The following is a 22,726-nucleotide window of genomic DNA, read 5'->3' as shown; positions in this document are numbered from 1 at the left end:
TAAAGTCCAAAGAGTGCCCACAAGTTCTGTGAGGCCCCAGGCATTGTGTGTTGCAGAGTTCTGGTGCTGGCAGAGCAGGTTCCCTGGCACAGGGTGCTGCTGCCACAGAGCTGTGCTTGCAGAGCATGTCCCCCTCCAAATGAACGTCCCCTTTCCAAATCAACATCCCCCCTCCAAATGAACATCCACTCTAAATGAACATCCCCTCCAAATGAACATCCCCTCTGCAAACAAACGTCCCCTCTCCAAATGAACGTCCCCTCACTCCCTGGCCTTGTCCTAAGAGAGATTGACTGAGTGGGCCACAGTATAAATGCTTAATGTTTCAAAAAGTGAAACCAATATATTTCAATATCACCCATCTAGGCTTGCCTTCATGAGGACATGTAATTTCATTCCAATGAAAATCCATGCATTTAGAGGTTGGGGAGTGATGGAGGAGGTTGGGTTGGAATTTTTTGTTTTCCACTAATGAGGCAGTCCAAACAAACTACATTTGCAAGCCAAGATGACCTCACTTCATTACAGCAAAACAAGCTGATACTTTATAGAAGTGCAATATGACTGTGTTCCATCACCAGACTCCTACCATGCACTTTCCCAAATCTTATTGAATTTAGAATGGACCCTGTTGCATAGTTAAGACTTTGGGTGCTTCAAAGCAAAGCTGTGATAGCTGATTATGTTCTTATTTACTGTTCAGAAGTAGGTAAGCTTTTATGTTGTTTTTTTTTTTTCTGTAAACTGGTTGTAGTTTTTAAAGATAAAATTATTTTCCTTTAGGAGTATCAAAAGAGACATCAATCAAACTGGATAATTTTGCTTTGACCATTAAACACTTGTGGCTTTGTGAGGTAAGATAATTTGTTCTTCTTTTTCTTTTGTCTTGGTTTTTTTTTTTTTTTTCTTTTTTTGACATGCTTTTAAATAAGTTGAGCTAACAGTTCCTTTCTGATTGGTTCCGAGGGATTAAGATTTTTGTGAAAGTTTAATATGTTACCTAAAGGGCCTAAGAAGTACTCTGAAATTCATGTAAAGGATTTGAATATTTGTTTTGTTTAATTTTCTGTTAAAAACTCAGCTAGATGTTCACCCAGACATTGATGATCTGATAGGACAGATAAATACTATATTTGTAATAAGGCACAGGTAAAGCCCATGACGTGCCCTATAGTTTTGGTGCTTGATTTGTGTCCTGACAATGTCATGCCTGCTTGCTGAGGTGGGACCTGGCACAACAGGACACTGTGTATTTTGGTTTATTTGGAAAATCTCAATGGATGGCCACACCAGGGCCCTTCCTCCTAGGGAGCTGGGAATTGAAACTGGTGTTTCCCCTTCTGGATCAGAGATGTCCATCTTGTGAAAGTGTGATAGGATGGTAAATACACAACTGCTCTGAACTGTGAGTGTTGTTTTCATATCCAGAAACCTTCTTGTGCTGGAAGAAGCATCATTTACAAGAGACCAACTCTTGCATGTTCAGCCCTTGGCTGGGTGCTTGGATGTCTGAAATAGTTTCAGATGCAAGAGTTGTATTCCTGCATCTACAATTGATTTGATCAACACAAAAATTTAAAATAAAAACTTCAGATGGGAAAGGAAATCTGTGATGTCAATGCCCTTGTGGTTCTTAATGTTCCCTTTTTTATATGAATTGTGACTGACCATGGTGTAATTTTCCTTGTGTGAAATCTGGAGTAGTTGCAGTCTCTATTTGTATAGGTTCTCCTCACAGAGGTTGGCTTTGAGCACTAGTTTTATTTAGCTATTCTGAATTCTTTTTGGAGCTGCCTCTTTTTACCTAATTACACTGTACTTGTTGTATAAATGCAATTTTTTATTAAACGGCGCAAATACTTGTTTGGAGTTGCATCCTTCCACTATATGCTTCTATGACAACACTAAAGCACTTCACTGTTTTCTTGGAGAATTTTTTCTCACCCATGTGTCAGCTGTTACATATGGAGCAAGGTACACAAGGGCCTTCTCATATTTCTGTCCTTTACCCCTGGAGTTATATTCATAGTGGGGGGAAAAGGGAGAGAAGATTTCTCCCTCCCTTACACAACCAAGAAAGACTTATGATAATTTAGCCCTAAGTGTTTAAGCCATGCTCCAGTGCTGCTGAATCTGAGTTTGGCATCATTTGAAGGAGCTTGCTGAAGTGTGAAAGGCAGTGACGTGGGTATGATTAAAAAGTATTGAAAAATTATAGACCACACTGCAAGAGGCCTTTATTCAGGTGGATGAGGTCAAGGCAGGTTAACACACAAGGAGCACTTTTGTAGCTGATGCTGTGTGTGTCAGGCAAAGGCATATTAAGAGTTATTTCATTGGGTGTATCCTCTCCTTCACCTTACTGGCCAGACTACAATTGGCAGAACAAATTTTGCAGTAATAGAGGTTCATCTAGCTATTCATCATTTTAGAAGAGATTGCTTCTGCTAATACACAACCTGTACTTAGTTCTCTCTATTCTATGTATTTGATATAAGTATTTCATTTCTGGCTAGATGAGAACATGAGCAATAACAGAGGAGAAAAATTGCGAGTAGGGAATATGATATAACCCCACTGAAATCACAGATGACTAAAGTTTAAAAGGTATGATAAATTTTAAAGGGGTTCCTATTTCTTGAGCAACTATTTCCATATCTTAATTGAACCTATTAGAAGTGTAATATAAAGGTTTTACTTTGAGTTGTTTTAAAAGTAAAAGCAGTATGTTAGCAAGTGGCAAACTTCCAAGATAACCACGAACTTTAGGATGGGATGAATGTCATTTCCAACACTCTGGAACTATGATTGACCCCAATTTATAGATACTTTTTGATACTCAATAATATTTTAGTCCCATTTTCATGGCTGTATCCCAGAGTATAGATGAAAGCTAAGTATCTGTTTTCTTTTTTTGGCAAACAATGATGTCCTGATTTTTCCAATCTAAATTGCCCTCCAGGGCACTAATAAAACAAGTCATGGCTCACAAAGTAAATTTCCTGTGTACTAATTGAAAACGGTTCCAAATTTATTAAGGTTTCAATCATCTTCCCAAGATCTAATGCTTGCACTCATGGTACTCAATCTGACTGCTAATATACTTACCTGAAAGGGGAAAGAAGCATTAAAGGTATTTCTCAGGTATTTTTAAATGAAGTTGAGGGGGAAGGGGGGATGAAAATAACAGTAACAGAAAACCACACATATCAAATTGTTGAATGTGGCTTAAGACAACAACTGAAATCAAGCACTCTTTCTCCTGAAATATTTGGGTTTATTGTACTTGCCAAAACCTTCCCTGTACGTGCTCCCAGACACTGGCTGTAATGCATGGTCTACTAGGATTTGCTGCTAGACCTCATTCTAAGGTGGTAGAAAAGGCAGGAAAGCCACAACACTGGTTTATTCTTTTTTGCTAGCTTTTCTCTGTCACTGCTGTGAAAACTGCAGGAGACAGAGAGGGAAAAGGGCTGTTGAAATGTCCCAACTTTCTCCCCTTTCAAACCACTTCTCAAAGAAGTGTAAGCACTGTGCAAACCATCCCACAGCAACCCGCAGAGAGCCTTCTGCTCTGGGCTTCCTCTCTCCAAAATATTGTACTGGGAGGGAAGGCACTTGTCAGATTTTCTGGCACCACATTTCATAGCAGAGTTCTTCTAGCAAGGGAACCACAACCTCTTGTGCAGACTGAATTAATAACGTGACAAGAGCATTTGGCCTCCATGTGGATGAAGGCTGGCTGGAAAACTAGAACTCTGGCTTCTGAAAGATTTCAGGGTTTAGAAGTTTGTTTTATTTCCTTCATCATGCTAAATCAAATTGTGTAAAGGAAAAACAGGGTAGGAAAATAAAGTCCTCAACCCCTATGGCTTATTTTCCTAAAAACACTGATATATTAATGCTCTAAAATAGCTCAATTGTTATGAAGATCACCTCTGATTAAAAAGCAAAACAGAACTATTTCTCTCATGCTTCCAATAAAACTCAGGATAAAATCAATCTCTTTTCATTGTTTTTATTGCAGTTGTTTTGGTTTGTGCAAATACTTAAATATTGTAAAAGAGACCAAATGGCTTGATGGGGATATAAAAAGGAAATTTCTATGGGCAATTGTTCTGTGTCTCAGGGAATGTGGGAGACCGCAGCTCAAATCTCATCCAGTTTTTTGGTTCATGGTGATCCCTCAAGAAGAGGACAATGAGGTAAAACCCTGTTTGTGAAGTTCTCCAAGGATGTCACTCTGTGCCCTCTATGTCCATGGAGAGATACAGTCTTTCTGATAGTCATTGCATATTTATACAAAATTATCTTCACTGGACCATGACACACATACATGAATTCTCTATCCTCATATTTTGTCTAAGTAAAAGTACAGTCAAGGCAAACATGCTCCTTTGGGATAGTCTGTGCTGGATCTATCTGAGAAAAATTTCAAACACAAATCTTCTCAAAAACTATGCAATTTCATTAAAAGTACTACTAAAAAAACCAAAATTGTTCTAGCAAATCATAATTTCTGGATAGGAAAGAGACTTTTCTAGAGAAGTCCCACCCAGCTGTAATGCAGATGGCCTTTGGTCAGGGTGTGCATGGAGCAGCAGTGAATCCTCCTTGGTGGATTCCAGCACCAGCTGTGTTTGTGCTGCTGTACCTACTGCACCTTTCACCCACCCTGCCTCTCCCCTTCCTGAGCACAAGAAGTAGCACTCAAAATATCCCATCCCTGCTTTATTTGGCTTCAATTCTAAACACTGTGACTTCCCTCTGCTTACAGAGTGTGCTCTCTGCTAGTCTACCTAAAGGGGCTGCATTAATGCCTGATAGCTATTTTATCCAGCCACAGCTTCTCTGTCAGGACTCATGTTCATGGCAGAGACAGCAGAAGAGCAGATGAGCAGCAGTTGCAATGCTATAAACTAATTCCCAGATGTAGAAGAGTCTCGTTGTAATGGCTGTACTGTACATGTGGAAATTGAGTCTAAACATACTGCAATCCCTGTTCGCTTGTGAGCCAATTAAAATGTCACTCATGACAGCAGCATAGTGGATACAGTGCTTCTCCTTCTGTTCTCTTGTATGCATATCATCTTGGCATGTTCATGATAATTTATAGGGAAAAAAAGATAATACAGATATTTCATCATCATATGGTTTTTGCTATGCTTAGTACAATACTGCACTTAATTCCAAGAACTTTAAGAGACACCTATTGAACTCCAGTAACAGCAATTCTTTTCAAATTGTTCTAAGCAACAGTTGCCCTTTTTTCAGTTTAACATACTAGCATTTTCCTATAAAGCTGTTTCCTATTAAAATGTTATAATATATAATCCATGTTTTATGCAGATGCATCTTTTTCTTGGCAGGATTGTACTGCATGATTCCAGTCAAAATCATTTTGTGATTATGAAATCTGTCAATAGCCAGATAATGTCTAATGAAAAAAAACTTGACACCCGTTCTGTAGATTCCTTCAGATATGAGCCTAGTTTTGAAGTCATAGCAAAAATGTTTTACTCTAATAGTCAATTTATATAGAGATGATAACATGTCTAATTTTCAGCATTATTTCTCATCATAATGAGAGAGCAAAATATATTCAAAGTCAACACAAATTAGGTCTAATTTTGTACTGTTTGCAGTGATGGAAGAGGATAAATCTAGTTACTGCTTGGAGTTTTTTAATTTAAAAATTGCAATGTTAAAAAGTCAGTCCTCTAGCACATTATTTTACATTCAGAAAAAAGTAGCATTTTCAGCTCTCCTTTGCAAATATTTGGTTTCCTCATTATCTTTCCCATGAGAAAGAGAGGGAAAGGAACATTAATTTAGAGGGCACTGAGGCTGAGAGAAGAAAGGGTCACAGATTCACTTTTCTCCATAGTACCACACATTGATGAGCATGGCTGCTGTATTCAGGGACAGGCCTTTATCTTTCAGTGAAGTTTAGCTTTATAAGCAAGTTTGTATTTTCTTTGTCTTTGGAAGGGAAATATTCTTGCACTAAATCCATAGTCACAGTTTCCCAACCTGGACCTTATTGAAAATGCTGGCAGCTGAAGGTGCCTTTTACACTGAAGAGTCAATGACCTCTGTTTCTGAGATTTCTTCCATTTCAGTGAATTTTGATGATTTAATTTGGCTAGTGAGAGGCAAACTCCTGAGAAATCATTTTCTAGAATTAGCAGTCTAAGGCTCAACTGCCTGTGCTCAGAAAAAAAAGGATGTGATAATAACAAGTAGATGGAAAACGAAATGTTGATTTCTCTCTCCCTTTACATATCTTTGCATCATTCTACTAATTTTCAAATGAGTAGTTGCAAAATTAACCATATCTTTTCTTTTTTACATTTTTCCTTTCTTTTTAATTGAGAAGAAATTTGTGCAAGGTGAGTTTATGAACTAAGGTGGCTCTGCAGGGACTAGTTTAGGGGTCCTTTCTTTCTGCTGCCATTCCATACAGTGTTGTTTCTCCTTCTTCCAGCTGAGTTTCACTTTCCAATTTTCTGGTTGTTTAGGACATATTATCTGTGGTCCAGCATTGTGTTTAAGTATGTTTTTTGTTATTCTCAGGATTTGGGAAATAGAAGAAGAGTAGTGCTAATAGGAGATGACTTTAATATTTCAAATCATTATCTTGTGTACCATCAGTTTCATTAGTGCTTGTCAGAAAACAATTACAAGATTTAATGTATTTAGATGGTATCCTTTTCCTTAATGATAGATGTTTATCCATCACATTTGGTTACTTTGTTGGAGTTCTTATCTCAAATCTAAATTCATATGAACATTGACTAAATCTCATTTCTGAACACTTTTTGAAATGAGATAGGAAAATTACAATGACATTGAGCATTCTGAACAGCAGATGAGTTTTGTTTCATGGGCTCGCTCTAGTACCTTTTATAATTACTTAATTCAATTAGCTTCCTCAATATTATGAAATTCACTGGAGGAAAACCCCTGCTTAGATACATAAAGAATTGAGTTTATCCTCAAATATCATAGAAAAATAACTAGATGTCACTTCAAAAGATTTTGGTATTTGAAAGCAACACTTAAGAATATTAAAAATTGCTATGAGGTCACCAGTGCATTTCTGCTCCTATAAAACTTCTAGTTGTTCCAGTAGGGGTCCAAATACTTTGGAATCTGAGTTCCAAATTAATGCTGATTAGAGAACTCTAAAGCAAATAAGCTGTACCTTATCCAATTACTTTGGATCTCTCACAAAACATTCCCCTAAGAAAAACACTCTCACCAATCCATTTAAATTTTATAATAGCACTTTAATGATATATTAGGCACAGTCAAAAATGGATGAAATTACCAAAGAAAGAAGTATGTGCTCCAATTTAGAGCACAAACTTCTATAAAGTTGCTTGGAATAACTTCTGCTAGATTTATCTCCCTATTGTGTTTCTTTTTGTCTCTGCATTCCTGTGCTAGGAATTAGGCCTGAGAGGGAAAGCTATACTTTTAGCCTAGCCAGGGGCCAAGTACCAATCAGGCTATCTGAACATTCCTCTTCTGTTAAAGGCAAACCTCACTCTAATAGAAAATCTCAGCTATGTCCCAGGACAATGCTACTTCAAAGGTCAGCATGTCATTCACGTCTAAGCTTCAGGGACACAGTAAAACTGACATTCGAAACCACAAGCCACAAAGTTTCCTTGGGATTCCTTCTGACATGTAACCAGGCTGCAGAGTCACACAGTCAGAAATAAACTGGGGGCTCCATGAGGACAGAAGCATCCAAAAGGAAAGCAAAACAAGGCAGTGTGTGCAACAAAAAAGTGTTTCTAAAATGCAAAAAGAACACAAGTTGCTATTCTGTTCTCAATATAGGGTAGCTTGATTCAAGGGGGAAATATGGATTTTTAGGAATGTCAGCATGAAGATAAACATCACACTCGTAGGTCAAGGGGTTGAGGAAGAGGATATGTTCACCACATTTTCTGGCTTTCTGCCCTACCTATGAAGCTGAGCATAGTTGTACAACAAGTTATATGTGGTTATGATAATCATATTTAGAGACATATTGGCTATTTTATTATTTAAAAAGTACATCTGTATCTTCCCAGGAGGAAATGCAGATTTGTTTCTGAGCCAGCTGACATAGCAAAATGAAAATCTGGACTGTCCCTTACTCAGCTGCACAGACACCCTTTTCTCCCTGCCTGCTATTTTGAGTCAGTATAGGATGAACTTCACAGTTACTAAATTTGTGCTGATTGCTTTGAAGAACAGCTTGGATAGGTCTGTATGACATTTTTACTGAATTAGTGTTAAGTCCTTTTTCATTCTTTTAGTACATTTTCTTAGTTTTACATGATTTATAATACCATAAAAATATTGAAAATTTTCTATGGTACTCAGAGCTTCTTTGCATTGTACACTGTGATGTAATTTATCCTATCACATAGAATATATATCACATAAAAATGTGTCCCTTTGCTTTGAAGAGGTATCTGCTCAGAATTCAATGTCATTAAAATTAAGGAGGGTTCAAACTGGGATATTATTTTGTACCAGAAAAAGGTCCCTGTAATTAGATGTAGGGATCCCATTTAAGAAAGAACTATTAAAAGTTTAGTTTTGGTTTGGTCCGGTTTTTTAATTGGGATTTTTATTTCAGTTTTTTTGATTTTGCATTTTCTTCAGTTTGAAAGTTTGAAGTCTTCTTCTATAGGGTATTCTTTATGCATATTCATCTCTACATATAGCCTACCTTAGAAATTGAAAAAAAACAAAAACAAAACAACCTCTACTTTTCATAATGAAGATCATGTAGAACAGATACATGAGGCAATCTGTGATCACTTCTGTGCATTTTTAATAGTTTAACAGGGCATCAAGTCTTCCCTTTCCTCAATTACAGACTGGGAAATGAACTGTCTATAATTAGACACAATGATCAAGAAACAGTCTATTTATGCAGAAATCTCTGTATCTTGTTCCAGTATAGATGGTGAGTAATGATTTAGGAAAGCTGCACAAACAAATGAATACACATTCTTAACTCCCCTGCCAGTGAAACAGTGGCACTCATCGATTCCCTTTACTCCTCTTGACTTCTGAATTGGGATAGACAATTAAGCAATCTTAGCTTTCTCATAAAGCTTGTCTTCCCAGCTGGAGCAGTGTGAAAGGAAGCTGTGAGAAATATGAAGAAAAATAGGGCAAAGAAAGAGATATAAAGATTGATTTCTCTTCCCTTAGCGAGTGTTAGCAATTAGGTAAACCGATTTTCAGTGAGGTCATCTGTCACAATTGGAAGCTAATTTGAAAATGGATTAGCTTAGGAAGTAGCAATTGCTGCTCTGTGGGATTCAGCAGCAAGTGATTCAATTGTGTAACAGAGCTCATAAACTGGCTGAGATCAATGCCCACCTAATGTGCCATCACACCCTGGGCACACTTCAGTGGCAGCACAGGCGGCCTGGCTGCAGGGAGTTTCCCTGCTGGGTTTTCCCTGCTCCACTCTCATGTTCCACAGGTGTGTTACTGATTATTTTGCCTAAGGGAATAAATAGTTTAGGAGAATTGGAATGGGTAAAACTGTTTCCCCCTCTCTTGAGAATCAGCTTTGTAGTCTGAGATCAGTAGCAGCAAGTGAGAAAGATTAGTTAGCACACCCTTTCCTTAGGAAAGGGCTGCATCTGCTGTGTGAGTGCAGGATTCTGCAGCAGCACAGCAGAGACTCATACATGATCTCCTGGCATTCCCAGTGACAAAGGACCTGAGTCTGAAAGGATCTTTGGGGGTTGTGTGCACACAGGTAGAGAAAGATCATCTCCTGCCCTGTCCCTGCCTTGTCCCAAGAAGATGCCTACTACCATTCTATCATCTTCTCCAAACTGTTTTATCTCATGAAAATCAGCACAGCTGTATTACCACATCTCTCCTTAGTTCCCATCTTCTTTGCCAGCCCAGCTCAGTCCCCCAGCTGCAGGTCCCTGCACTGTGGTTCAGCAGGTTACAGACACTGGAGCCTGTGACATTGCACAGCAAGCATGTGGTGATGGCAATGACCTGAGATTGCTCAGGCATTTACTACCAGTCACCTCTAGTGAATGTAAAGATATTTGTGTAGCTGCTCAAGTGAGAAACTGAACGTGTTAACTGCTATTGATTCAGGGATGGTGACCCGTGATGATCTGAAGGGATTTAGGTGTATGGTTCAAGTAAGCTTTGCTGGGACCAGGTTGAAAACTTGAGCTAAAATCCTCATGGGGAGAAACACCTGAAAGACGTTTGCATGCTGCCAGTGGAGGGAATTCTGGAGTTCAAGATCAGGCTGAATTAATAAACCTGAAGAAATATAGTTTTCTTACAGTGAGATTTTTTGTTAAGATTTTGGATAATTTTTTCCTCTAAGCTTGGTCAAAAGCTTTGGGCCAGTATATTTAAAATTTCATATTGGAAGTCCAGCTGGATAAATGGAGAATCTTTGTTGTGATATTTGTACAGTGTTTCCTTGAAATTAATTCTGGCTTCTTAAAATGCTTACAGGAATGAGTGGCCTGCTGTAGAAAACCAGATTTTGAAATGGAAATTGACCTTGAGAAAAGGGAGGGAATCTTTCACTTTAAAATGTGAAAAAAGTCAACAATTCCAAAACTTTAAATGAAAGTCTAGAAAAATTGCTCAGCTATTTTCTGACAAAGGCTTTTAACATGCTTTCTAAACCATAAAGATAAATCATTATGATCACCCACTTATTGAGCTGTAGTGACAATATAATTTTGAAAGAAAAAAATGGTGAATAATTGAAGCAGATAAAATACTAAGCTTCACACCCTACTCTTAGGGCATGTGCAATTTATGGCTACATTTTACAATGGAATAACCAGACACTATGCAAACACCAAGAATTAAGACTTCTAAAATTGAGACTGTTAATCCAGATATTTCTGGTTGTATAAATACCACAACCCCACACAGAGCAATGAATCACATTTTTACTTTAGACCCTTAGATGAAGTTGCTAGCACTTCTTTTTTCAGAGAATTATTCAAAAAGGCAAAATAGAAATCTTAGGATAAAATTCAAAGAATTCTTCAAATGGGGTCCATAGAAATGTGAATCATTTCTATTGTCAGACAGTAAACTCTTAGGAACCCATCTTATTACTGTATTTTTTAAGGGTAATCAGACAACAAAGTAATATGGCTAGAGTCCCACAAAACCAAGGCATTTTTAAAAGTGAAATTTAATCTGAAAATTGACGTAGAAATCTATCAGAATTTTTTCTGGATATTAGGAAAAATATAAAATAAAATCTGGATAAACAGAGTTATTATGGCCTCTATAGCATCAGAGCCATATCAAGATGACACTCAAGTGCACTTCCTTCCTTGCCATGCTTTCTTTGGAAAGGAAGCACATCCTCCTGGAACAGTGCAGAGTCATGGTGTGCTCTGCTATGTCTTGCTCAGCAGCCAGCTGAGGAATCAGGGGTCCAGGGAACAGCATATTTCATGCAGTCTGATGCTTAGAAATAGTCTCTTGTGCAATTTTAGCTTCTGTTTCCCTATGCTACTACCATTCTAATTTAATATTTTCATAGAATTTCAATGTAGATGTTTCATATAGGTGTGAAAAGAGGTAGTTCCTTTGTTTTAATTGTATTTTTACCTACTGAATTAATGATAATGTCAGCTTTCAGAAACAGTTATTCCATTACACTCTCTGAAAGAAAAATTAGTAGTACCTTGACTCCACTGTGTTTGGAATCTACCATTGAAACAATAGAAACAAAATACCAAACAGAATGATGAAAAAAACTGGAAACCAAATATTAGGGCACAAAAATCCTACTAATTTCAATGTGAAGCCCACCAAGTTTCAATGAGAATTGTATAATGTCAATGACTGCAACAGCAACAACACAGATGTTGACACTCAGGATTCTCTCTGGTCCTTCATACACAGCTGTGCCTTTCTGCACTTTCACAGCAGTAAATACATTTTTTTCTCTTATGTCACCATTTCTTCATAAATTTTTCTAAGAAAGAACCATAAGGAAAAATCCCTGGCTTCATTTCTGAAGTAAATACTATGTATTATTTCCAGAGCTAGCTTTACAAAGGTTATGTAACCACCAAAACCACATAGCCCTCATTAGGATGTCTTTCTCTTAACAATTAATGATATCACTTAGAAGCTCTCTGGCTCACCTCCTGTCAAACTGGTGCAACATTCAGCTTGCCTTTAGCAGCAGGGTGTTGAGTTTGGCAATTGGATGGGGCTGCACTTGTTTTCAGTGCAGGAGGGAGCATTATTTAAGCCAAATCTAACCTGCCAGTGTTTGCTATGACTGGTCTGTGGGGTCAGTCTCACACTGCAATTGTACATCAGCATACAGTTAATAAACAAAGTGACACTTTGTGATTATTGCACAGCAAGTTAGAAGTGAGGTTAAATTTCCTGCCTTTTCTGTAGAAGAAAATCTATGATGTCAGTGACACCCACTCCCATTTTTTTTAACCATAAAAACTAAAAGAGTCTGGTTGGGTGATTAGATGTAGGAAAATTAGTTTTTGATGAAGTGTTGGCTAAACATGCCAAGTGAAATTCACCCCTACTATATCTCCATTGATCACATGAGAATAACACCAAAGACAAAATTTTTCTAACCTTAACCCAAAATTTTCTTTTACTTCTTAACTCTATCCTTCAAAAATCTGAACTGAGGTTCAACTCTTCAGTGTGCCTGATTCATCTACACAGTGAAAGAACTTTGCAGCAACAACTTTGAGGCAAATTGGCCTTTTAACACAAAGCATATTAGCAGATGAGAAACTGTTGTCCTTTGTTCATGAAAGTCACAAGTGCTCAAGTACTTTGCTGACATCTTGCAGAATGGAGCCATCAGCAGCACAGGAGTGGGAACATCCATCTCCATATAAATAGCTGAGGCTTGATTACTCTTTACAGATGGTCATTGTGTCCGTGGCATTTCTCAATCCTCCTTCTAGGCAGGGAGGATTTGGGATACTCAATCTGTAACTAACCGTGACTCACCAAATCTTTAACTTATCAAGAGTGTTGTCAGATGTCCTTGAGACAGATCCACAAGTCAGGATGTAAAATGAAATACATGCACTGCCTGATCCATTTTACAGGAAAGAAATGAAGTTGCCCAGCTTGTGTAAACTGACCTAGTTTCACTTAGGTACAGGGAGTTTGGATCAGCATGTAGTCTGTGTGGTGTTTAGATTGCATATCTAGTCTTGTGTACTTATCATAGGTAAGAAAAAGTAATAACTAGTCTGAGATCTGGCCAAACTCTTGTATATTAGCCATGTACAATATATGGTAAATATTAAAGCTTCAAAAGGAATGAAGGAGTTCAAGCCAGCCTGAATGTCTCCTTACCCAAAGGTTCTTAAAGTATGTGTGTGACTCACTCTGTAAATTAGGTTGGCACTTTTGTCATTTTACTGTGAGTATAACCATATTTCACTGAGACTGGTCATCAAATTAGGCTTCTAGTGACTTGAAATATTATGGGAGGAATGAAAAAATATCACATGTCATGGCTGTATGTGCTGTGCCATACCTTCCCACCAGCTAACCACCCTGAAGATATGCCTGTTTCCTAAGATATTCTAAACTCAAATTCTCAGTGTTTTTGTTCTGGTGGGTTTTTTATTTATTGTGCCTAGTAACTTCAAAGAGAGAATTATATCATGGCTGTTTGCATAAAAAAATAATTCAGCTTCATCTACACATGGAAATATTTAAAATGAAATAGTGGTTCAGATAGCTGGAGAAACACCAAGTTCTTGTTATGTATGCTTCTTGGTTTCCCCATACAAACACAAATCTAAAGCAAACCAATGAGCATTTGTATATGAGATTTCCTCTGAGCTTCTTTAGAGACCATTTCAAATCCATTATGTGCATTAAATTATGAACCATAACTTACTTCCCCATATCGAATCCAACATCCACAAGTAACTGTTCAGTTATTTAACGCAACTCAGACAAAAAAACCAGCACATCTTATTCATGTCAAAAAGTATCACTGGAGAGAATAGTTCCCCACACTCAAATCCAGCAGAATACTCAGCTTATGTTGGTGGGTATAACTCAGAGCTTTGTATCCTCTTGGATCACAGGTCTTATAGGATCAAGAGAAATGCATATTGGCTAGTAGACATTTTTAAGCAGTTACAAATCTCTTCTCTGTCTTAATAGGAGAAGAGTACATTAGGTTTCAGAAGGCAAAATGCAGAAACATTTCACTGACACCAGTTTCCCCAAACTCTTTCTTTTAATTCTCCTTGGATGTTTCCACTACTTGAAGGAAAGCCAATATTCATACACTCCTTTACATCTGGGGAACCCACAGGTATAACTTTTATTCAATTGCTTTTGCTTTTTTGACTTCACAAAGTTTGTTTGGGGATTTGGCTTGTAGTCACTGAAGTCGTTTTGGATAGCCACAGTAATTTCTTTGTAAATAATGATTCACCATGGTTAATTCTCTGACTGACAGATAGTACTGAGGGTAGACTAAGTGGGATCAGAAACCAAATGTTAAATAATCACCCATTAGATTCATAAGAGTTTTCCAAGAACCTAGGACACAGTCTCTTTCCAATAGACTTAAACATGAGTCAGTCAAAAGATTTACACACTGAGATTAGATATTAACTGAGTGTCCAATCTATAGCTATTATCTAAATCAGCATCCCATCTTGTATAGAATGGATAAACACACCACTCCCAGTACTCCGTCCAAGCACACATAATACAGTCAGGCAAACTTCAGATTGTTTATATAGTGATTTTCACATGAATAAACTCTGGAATCTGCCCTGAGTTTAGCTCTTCTGACTTAAAAGAAATGTAACAAAAATCCTTTATCTTTCTTCACAGATCATGTTTTTTTCATTCAAACTAATGAGTCAGAGCTCTGGCGTGCACCCTCAGTCCTTCCATAGCTGTGTTTAACACAAATCTCAAAGACTGGAGTACAAAAGTGGTTTTTTTCTTAGTGCTTAAGGAAGTGGTTTGATACCAGCAAAGACAGAATTTATATCCCACAGTCTGGTGGCTTTGTTTGGAGTGATGTGCCAGCTGGGTATAACATGTGGCATGTCCCATTAACTCTTGATGTGTTCAGCTCCTCTGCTGACAAACAATGAGCAAAATTTTCCTAGCCAGGCTCCATAATGGAGCACTGCAAACCACCTTCAGGCCTGCTCTCCTGAACATTTATGTTTCCTTGTGCTTGGAAACCTGCTGTGTTTTCTGCACATGTACAGCCATAGGTTGTCCAAAATTTACAGCACATGCTTGACTGCCCTGCATGCTTTATCATGGTGCATGTAATTACACAGATCTTTTAAAAGGTAAATTTTATATTTTTAATAAGCCCTTTGAATTCACTACTTCAGGTGATTTTTTAGTTATTGGCTGTTTGTTCATTATTTTGGGTACCTGTTTTAAAAATTATGGCTGCTATGGACTTGTATTGCAATATTTTGTTTAGTAGTGGCATTTTTGACTTGTCCTATTAAACACACTCTAAAATATTACTTTGTTTCCCCCCATGCAGGTGTTATGAAGGTTATTTGTATCCTAAAGCTGTTTATAGTACATACCTGACTGAAATTTCATATTGTCCTCTCCTTCCAAATTTAAAAAACAAAAAGTTATTAATCATGGTTTAAATTTGTCTGTTTAATGCATCTCCCAGGAACTTGAAACACCTGCTGTGTTAACCTATGCCTTATAAGAATAAAGAAGTTATATATTAGATTTAGGCCTGTGGATTAAAATAAAGCTTTTCTTTATAGGGGTTCCACCTGGGAATGGCTGCTCTACAATTCTATAAAATCCATGAGAAAATTTGTTTCCAGCCCAAATGACTTTACAAAATAGAAGACATTAACATGAAAATGTAACAGAAACAAAATTGACTAAAAAATGAAGTGCCATGGGAGAATCACAAATTTCACCCTGCCAATAACATTTTGAGACCTGCTGTTTTTCCTCTAGGTGTCCACATGGCTCTGATTTTCCCCTGATTAGAAAAAAACATAAACATTGGCAAAGGCAGTAAAGAAAGAGTGCTGACTCCATTCTGTGAACTAGCTCTTGATGCTGTCTGCCTTGGTAGAGTCTCAGTTTGACTATAAAGATATATTAATTTGGTTTTAATTTGAGGAAATTTTATATTTCAATAAAATCAAAATTAAACTCCTTTTGTTCAGATTAGTAAATTATGACTGTTGAGTTTTATATAAATATTTTTTATAATTAATCATGGCTCTGTCAGTGGTTCAGTTGTGTTTTTTCCTTAATATTTAAACAAAAATATATAATTTTGTCAAGAATATACAAAAAAAAGTAAAGATAAATGGAGAAAAGGTATAGAATAGTAAATCAACACTTTCCAATTTTCTCTGTAGCTTTCATACAATGGGAGAATCAAATTTAAGGTCATACTCAGGTCTGTAGGCAGCTATTTGCAAGAGACGAGGTGACAAATTTAGTCTTTGAAAACTTTGGCCTCCTGGTATTGTGGCTGCAGTTGCTATTTGGCTAAATTGTGGTGTTGGCAGCGAGAACAGATTTATGCCTGTAAAGCTGCCATTCTATCAGGGCTTTTATAACACAAAGTGCACTTCTCAAGTTGTACCTTGGTCTGAAAAGAGCTGAAAGAAAGGAGCAATTGAGCTCCAGGAGAATGGTACCAGATGCTGGCCTTTTGACATCTACCAGTGGGCCATGGCTGAGCACTTCCTCAGCAAGCCCTGCTGCTCTCAGCCACTTCAGCTACCTAAAGAAACCCTCATAATAAAAAACACTATCAAAACTAAGGAGTTTCATGAGCTCCATGTGACAACAAAAAGAAAAGGGGGAATAAAAAGACTTAACTAAACAAGAAGGTGATAAAACAAAGCATGCTGCTGTATTTGGTTTCCAAGCTAGCTGTAGGTTTTTAAAGGACTGCTTTTACCCTTCTAACAGCAGTAAAAATCAGTAATTAGACTTACTGGCAGGGCAGTGGGAAGATTGCAGAGGGACTGTGCTAACTAGAAATTTATCTAAATTAAGAATTTGGGATGGTCTTCAGGAGATCTGCCTTTACATCTCTGCAGCTGCTGCTCCTTTTCTGTGCATCCTGAAACAAATATGTTTTTTGTGTTTGAGTTCTTCCTCTGTAAAATTGGGATTATAATTTTAAACTTCTTTTGGCCTTTCATCTGCACTTTCTGCTGGGATGTAAGTTCTTTGGGGCTGACTGTGTTTTTTATTCCTCAGATTCCACAAGGGCAAGGTGAAAAACCTGCTCATAAACACAGAGATACACATTAGGAATTGACTCCTGTAATTTCAATTAACTTCTTTACACTTTTACAGGACCTTTTAGCCAAAAATCTCCAAGTAGTTTACAAGCCACAACAATGCTATGTTCAACCTCACAATACGCTTATGAGTTCATTAAAAAATATTGTAGTTCTGAAGATGGAAAAAACAGAGACACATAGTCTGAGATAGAAAAATCATTAGGCCACAGATTTTTCAAAGTGCTCTGTCATAGTGAATGCTAACAACCTACCATCCCTTCTCCCTTGCCCTCTGCCAACATATTTGCAAAGTATGGAGAGAGAGATGTGTCAAACCATAAGTGATTCTCCCTCTCTAATGAAAACAACAAGCATATATCACTGTATTATTACACTGCCAAAATGCAAATACTGAGTCATTAAATATATGGAAATCAGTTTCAGTGGTTGAAGTTGAGCACAGCCTTCCATGGTTTTCACAGTGTGGTAGCCTTAATGTAGTAAAGGCTCCCTGATGTAGATATGTCAATTTTATCCTTAGAATTAGAGTAGAATGAAGTGAAAATGGGTGACTGAAGGGCAAAAACAGAGTCAAGGTTGAGGCATCCCATTTATAACAGTTGGACAAGTCATCAACTCTATTCTGTAGTCACCTATCCCAAAACAGATACAGTTTTACTTTCTTTTCCCTAAAATAGAAATTTCTTTTCAAAGATCAGGTTAGAGCATTATATGTGCTTGTTATACTATAATTCTTCATTACATATTCTTCATTACATTACGTATATCTATACCTTTGTTTTATATTTTGCATTATATTACAGTGTTTCTTCAGGGAAAGAAATTATGTCATACTGAAAGCTGAAATCTTGAGACCTGGGTTAAGTTCCCACTTCAGCCATAGGAATCTTAAGTCACTTAATTAAATCCTCTCAGGTTTTAGTCTTTTCTGCTCTGTATGTTACATTATTCCTTCAAAAATATGTTAACCAGTTCAAGCTGAAAAATATTTCCTTCTGCTAAAAAAGACAAGCCCAGTAAAACTTTAAATATGTTCATGTGTATTTATCCATATATTTATCCATATTTATCCATATCCAAGCAATCAGCACAACACCCAGACACCTAGGGGTGCACATGCCTGCACTTGTTTATGTATTATAAATAGAGACAATTTACTCCAATGGGGAAATTTGGCCATCCCTCAGACACAGATTGGTAGATATTTTCTGCTAGAAATGTTTCTCAAGGAAGAGAAAGTGAAGAATAGCTTCTACAGTTAGGACCTCTTGAAGAGTTTAAGGCAGCATAATATCATTACATAAGCTGGAAGTAAGCCAGGACACTGGGGTTAACACTCCTGCTCAAGTGAAAGGAGCCAGGGGACCATTCACAGCTATAAAAGTGGTCAAGAGCTGTGGTTTTAGGTTACATCCTAAATATAGGTAACTCAAGGACATTGCTAAATGTATCACATTGAGTACAGGCTTCACTTCTGTAGAATGGCATAACATATTTTTACTATTTATGAATACTTGAAGCAATTTTTTTCAGTCATTACTGTTTATGATACATAAAACTGAAGAAGTTAAAGACAGAAGAAGTTATATTGTCCAAGCAAGCATTCAGTTGTGATCCTAGTGAAACCACAGGGACATTTTCCTACAACTGAGAAAAGCATCAGATATGGTTTCAGGTTTATTGTGCACTGTTAGATTCCTAACAAGTAGAATGTGAGTCTTTCTGTAGAGACGTGCCATTTTAGAGAGATCTCTATATGATGAGTATGTTTTCAGTTTTATTTTCTATTTTCTGCCTGAGTGTTTTCTAAACACACACAAAACTTGCTTGGGAAGAAAGTATTGTTATGCTAAAAGTGGCTGTACAGTAAAACTTCAAAGCATTTTAAATTTTTATTAAAACTTTAGGAATGAGGTTCGTTGTTCTGCCAAGCATTTTCATTAACTTTCTTGCTTTTGCTAAGGTGAACTAAGATTATTAGGGGTTCAGAAAATGTGTGCCCTAAATGAAGTATATTCATGGATTTGATTTATTAGACACATTTAGATCACATCTAAGTGGACTAGATTAATTTAAAGCAGTATTGGCATACCTTCTGATATAATTACCAATCATTGCAGTATTGCTTCAGGAAAGACAGGACTCCTCATTTCCACACCACAGTGTAGTGCCTTCAGTCACTGCCTTTTGTGGTGTGGTCTGGGTGAAGGCATTTTTCATCTATCCTGATAGATTATGACCAGCAATGCAGGAACAAGGGTTCACAATTTTTAGGTGCCCATATCTGAAAATCAGAACACTCAACTGGTAAGTGGAATTCTGTTTCTATGGTAAAGTCTGCTTCTCATTGTCTACATTATTTTTTTCAACATAGTGATGTAAAATGAGAAAATAATTTATGTAAACTGTCTAATCCTGTCTATTCCAACAACTGAATAGTACAGGGCTTCCTTAACTGACCTGAGTGATTTTGCTCTGAAGAGGATGCAGAGCACTTGTTCTCTGTTCCAGTGCTGCCTATAAAGTGATGGGGACAATAATATCTTGCAGTGGGACAGCTGTTTCCTCAGGGGAAGTCAGATCACAAGTTGCATAAGCTGTGGAGATGTGCAGAGCCAATTGTACTGAGGGAGAACAAGGGGTACTACGCACTTTCAGAGAGGAGATGACTGTGCAGAAAGTCTCTGGAAAATATCATTGAGTGATGCTTGTCTTTCCCAGATTTGAACCTTGTTGAATATTGCTGCCTTTCCCTTCTTTTCCAACCAGATATGTTAGGTGGCAGCACTCTGGCATGGACACCATGGAAACCTTGTTAGTAGTCCATCTACAGCTGCACTCAGCCCACACACAGGTGCTTCTGCCTGTACTTTCTGTCCTGCCAATGTTGGCAAAGTATTTTTTAAGGGCATTTTTGGCAGTCCCACTCGGATGTTCTGCAGCTGAATGGTGAGGGGAGCCCACCCAGCAAGAACAAGTGAAATCATCCTTGTTCGTCACTTATTTCCTGGTCACTCTCAGCCTTTGAGGAAGAAGTCACAGGGGTCAGCTGAATCATTGAGGAAATGTTTCTGTATTAGCATGCTTATCTTGCTGTTTTGTAGCTCAGCCTGGAAGGCTTGGGAAGGGTGTGCAGTGAGGTCCCACCTTTCCCCAGTGTTTCTGTCAGATTGCTGAGGCTCACAGAGGTCAAAGACTGTCCACAAGGTCATCCAATGACTCAGTGCCTCAATTCAAACTCAGTCCCAGCATCTGCTTGACTCTTGATTTTTTGTTCTGATCAGGAGAGTCACCCGAAATTAATTGGTAGGGAATTCAGTGCTAACTGGATTAAGTAGGTCCTTTTATGTTTGTGACAATAGTATGTCAGTGCATTCATGATGAATAGAGTAAATCTGGTATGCAGCATCAATCCTTACAGAAAAATTCAGTCCTATTAAGATGATCAAGTTTCAGAAATGCAATAACACATTCACAAACAAAGGAGAGACATTCTTGAATTCATTGATTCAGTCAAAGGCAAGTTTTCTTTGCTAATAGCTCTTGTGCTTCTGAGGCATTTTCTGCTGTGACCAAGGTCAGCATAACATGGCAGAAATCACTCTGGTAGGAAAGAACACTGTCAGTGCTGGTTTGCATCTTTCTTTTTTTATTTTCTGGATGTAAGCCAGGTGCCCATCAAAGCCTCTGTATCACTGCACTCCTCAGCTGGACAGGAGAGAGAAAAATATAATGAAAGGTTCATGAGTTGATAAGGGTAGCTGATAATCACTCATCAATTATCAATTAGACAGGACAGACCTGATTTAGGGAAAACTAGCTGAATTTATTACCAATTAAAATCAGAGTAGGATAATGAAAAGTAAAACAAATCTTGAAAAATACCTTGCTGCACCACTCACTTCCTCCTGGGCTTAAGTTTATTCTTGGTTCTCAGCCTTGGGCAGGGATGGGTGCATCTTGAAGCCAGCTGGTATTGGCTATGAGGCAGAGAAGCCACCCCTGGACCATCCTCTCATTATCAAACCCTTATCGTGGAAACCCAATAAATTTCTAAATCTTTCTTTTTGCTCTTTCATTCCTAAAAGTTATACTGAAGTTATGTCTAAAATCCTTCTTAAAGTCCTGAAAATGTGAATATTCAAAGTTTGAGAACATAATGCTTCTTCTCAGAGTCTTTAAGGCACAGAAAAAATGTACCCACCTTGATTTATGAATTTGTTGTTTTTTATGACAATACACAACTGTATTAAATGTGGAGTTTAGTAGCTATTCCATCAACAAGCTGACATTGTCGAGGACAAATTGCTAAAGAGAAGAAACTAGAACTGAAATATTATTTTATTAACAGAGTTTCTTGAAGCCTTCCTTTTAAACGATTAGATCTTTGAGGAAATCAAGACTTTCAATCTTACTAATATTTGTTTGTTTTTATATAGCGAATACTTTCAAATTGTTATTGTCAGTTGGATATAGACAGGAAAGAGTTTTGGGGATGTGAGTTCCTAAGAGGATGAAGTAAATTTTAGTAATTTAAGTGTTTTTTCATTGACAGCTCTCTCAAAAGAGAATTGCACAGGTTCATCACATGGTATGGAGGACGTTGCACCTTAAATCAAGAATATTTCTTTCTTTTGTAGGAGGGGCAGGTAATCTTACACTTTGCCTATTGTCTTTAGATCCACCTATTCTTTCCATCTTTGCTGTAGCCAAAACATTGAGCTCTATTCTAGATTAGTCTCAGGGTGTAAATTGCATGCACACAGACCATGAGAAATCTCACTCCTTTCCATTCTTTCTGGCAATACTCCTCCCTGCCTTCCTCCATGCCCTCCAGTGTGGGCATTTACAACTCTCACAAAGCAACATTCAACACAGCACAGTTCTGGGGAGAAAGCAGAGACAAGTCACCTGTGGCAGGTGTCTGCTATTACCTGATGCTATTTGGAGAGAGACTAAGTCCCTGAAATTATAGGTGTCAAGACTTACAAAGATGGTAGCAGATTTTCCAGGCCTTTGCAACCTGCTTTAACAAATAGATAATTTTGATCATATCTTTCAAGAGCATATTTAAGGTTTATTTTTTGCCGCAAACACATCCTATAACCCTTTGTTATCCTCCTGCTTTTTGAGAAGATTTAAATTGGAGGCATATGCCTAAGTCTCAAAAAGTTAGAAACATCTAAATTTTTTGTATTCTCAGATGATACGAGTGCATAAATACTTTTCCATCATTAAATAAGTATTTTTAAGCAGTTTCTCATTCAGCTTTTTACTAGCTGTTTTAAAATGCCTGGGAATGAAATAGTCTGCTTGCAACTAAGTGGCAGCATTTGTCCTGGAAATGAAATTCACATTGCTAAAGTGTTTATGGAATACCTGGAATGAGA

Source organism: Erithacus rubecula (genome assembly GCF_903797595.1).
Source record: "Erithacus rubecula genome assembly, chromosome: 4".
Classification (NCBI taxonomy): Eukaryota; Metazoa; Chordata; class Aves; order Passeriformes; family Muscicapidae; genus Erithacus; species Erithacus rubecula.
Note: the sequence above shows the minus strand (reverse complement) of the source record.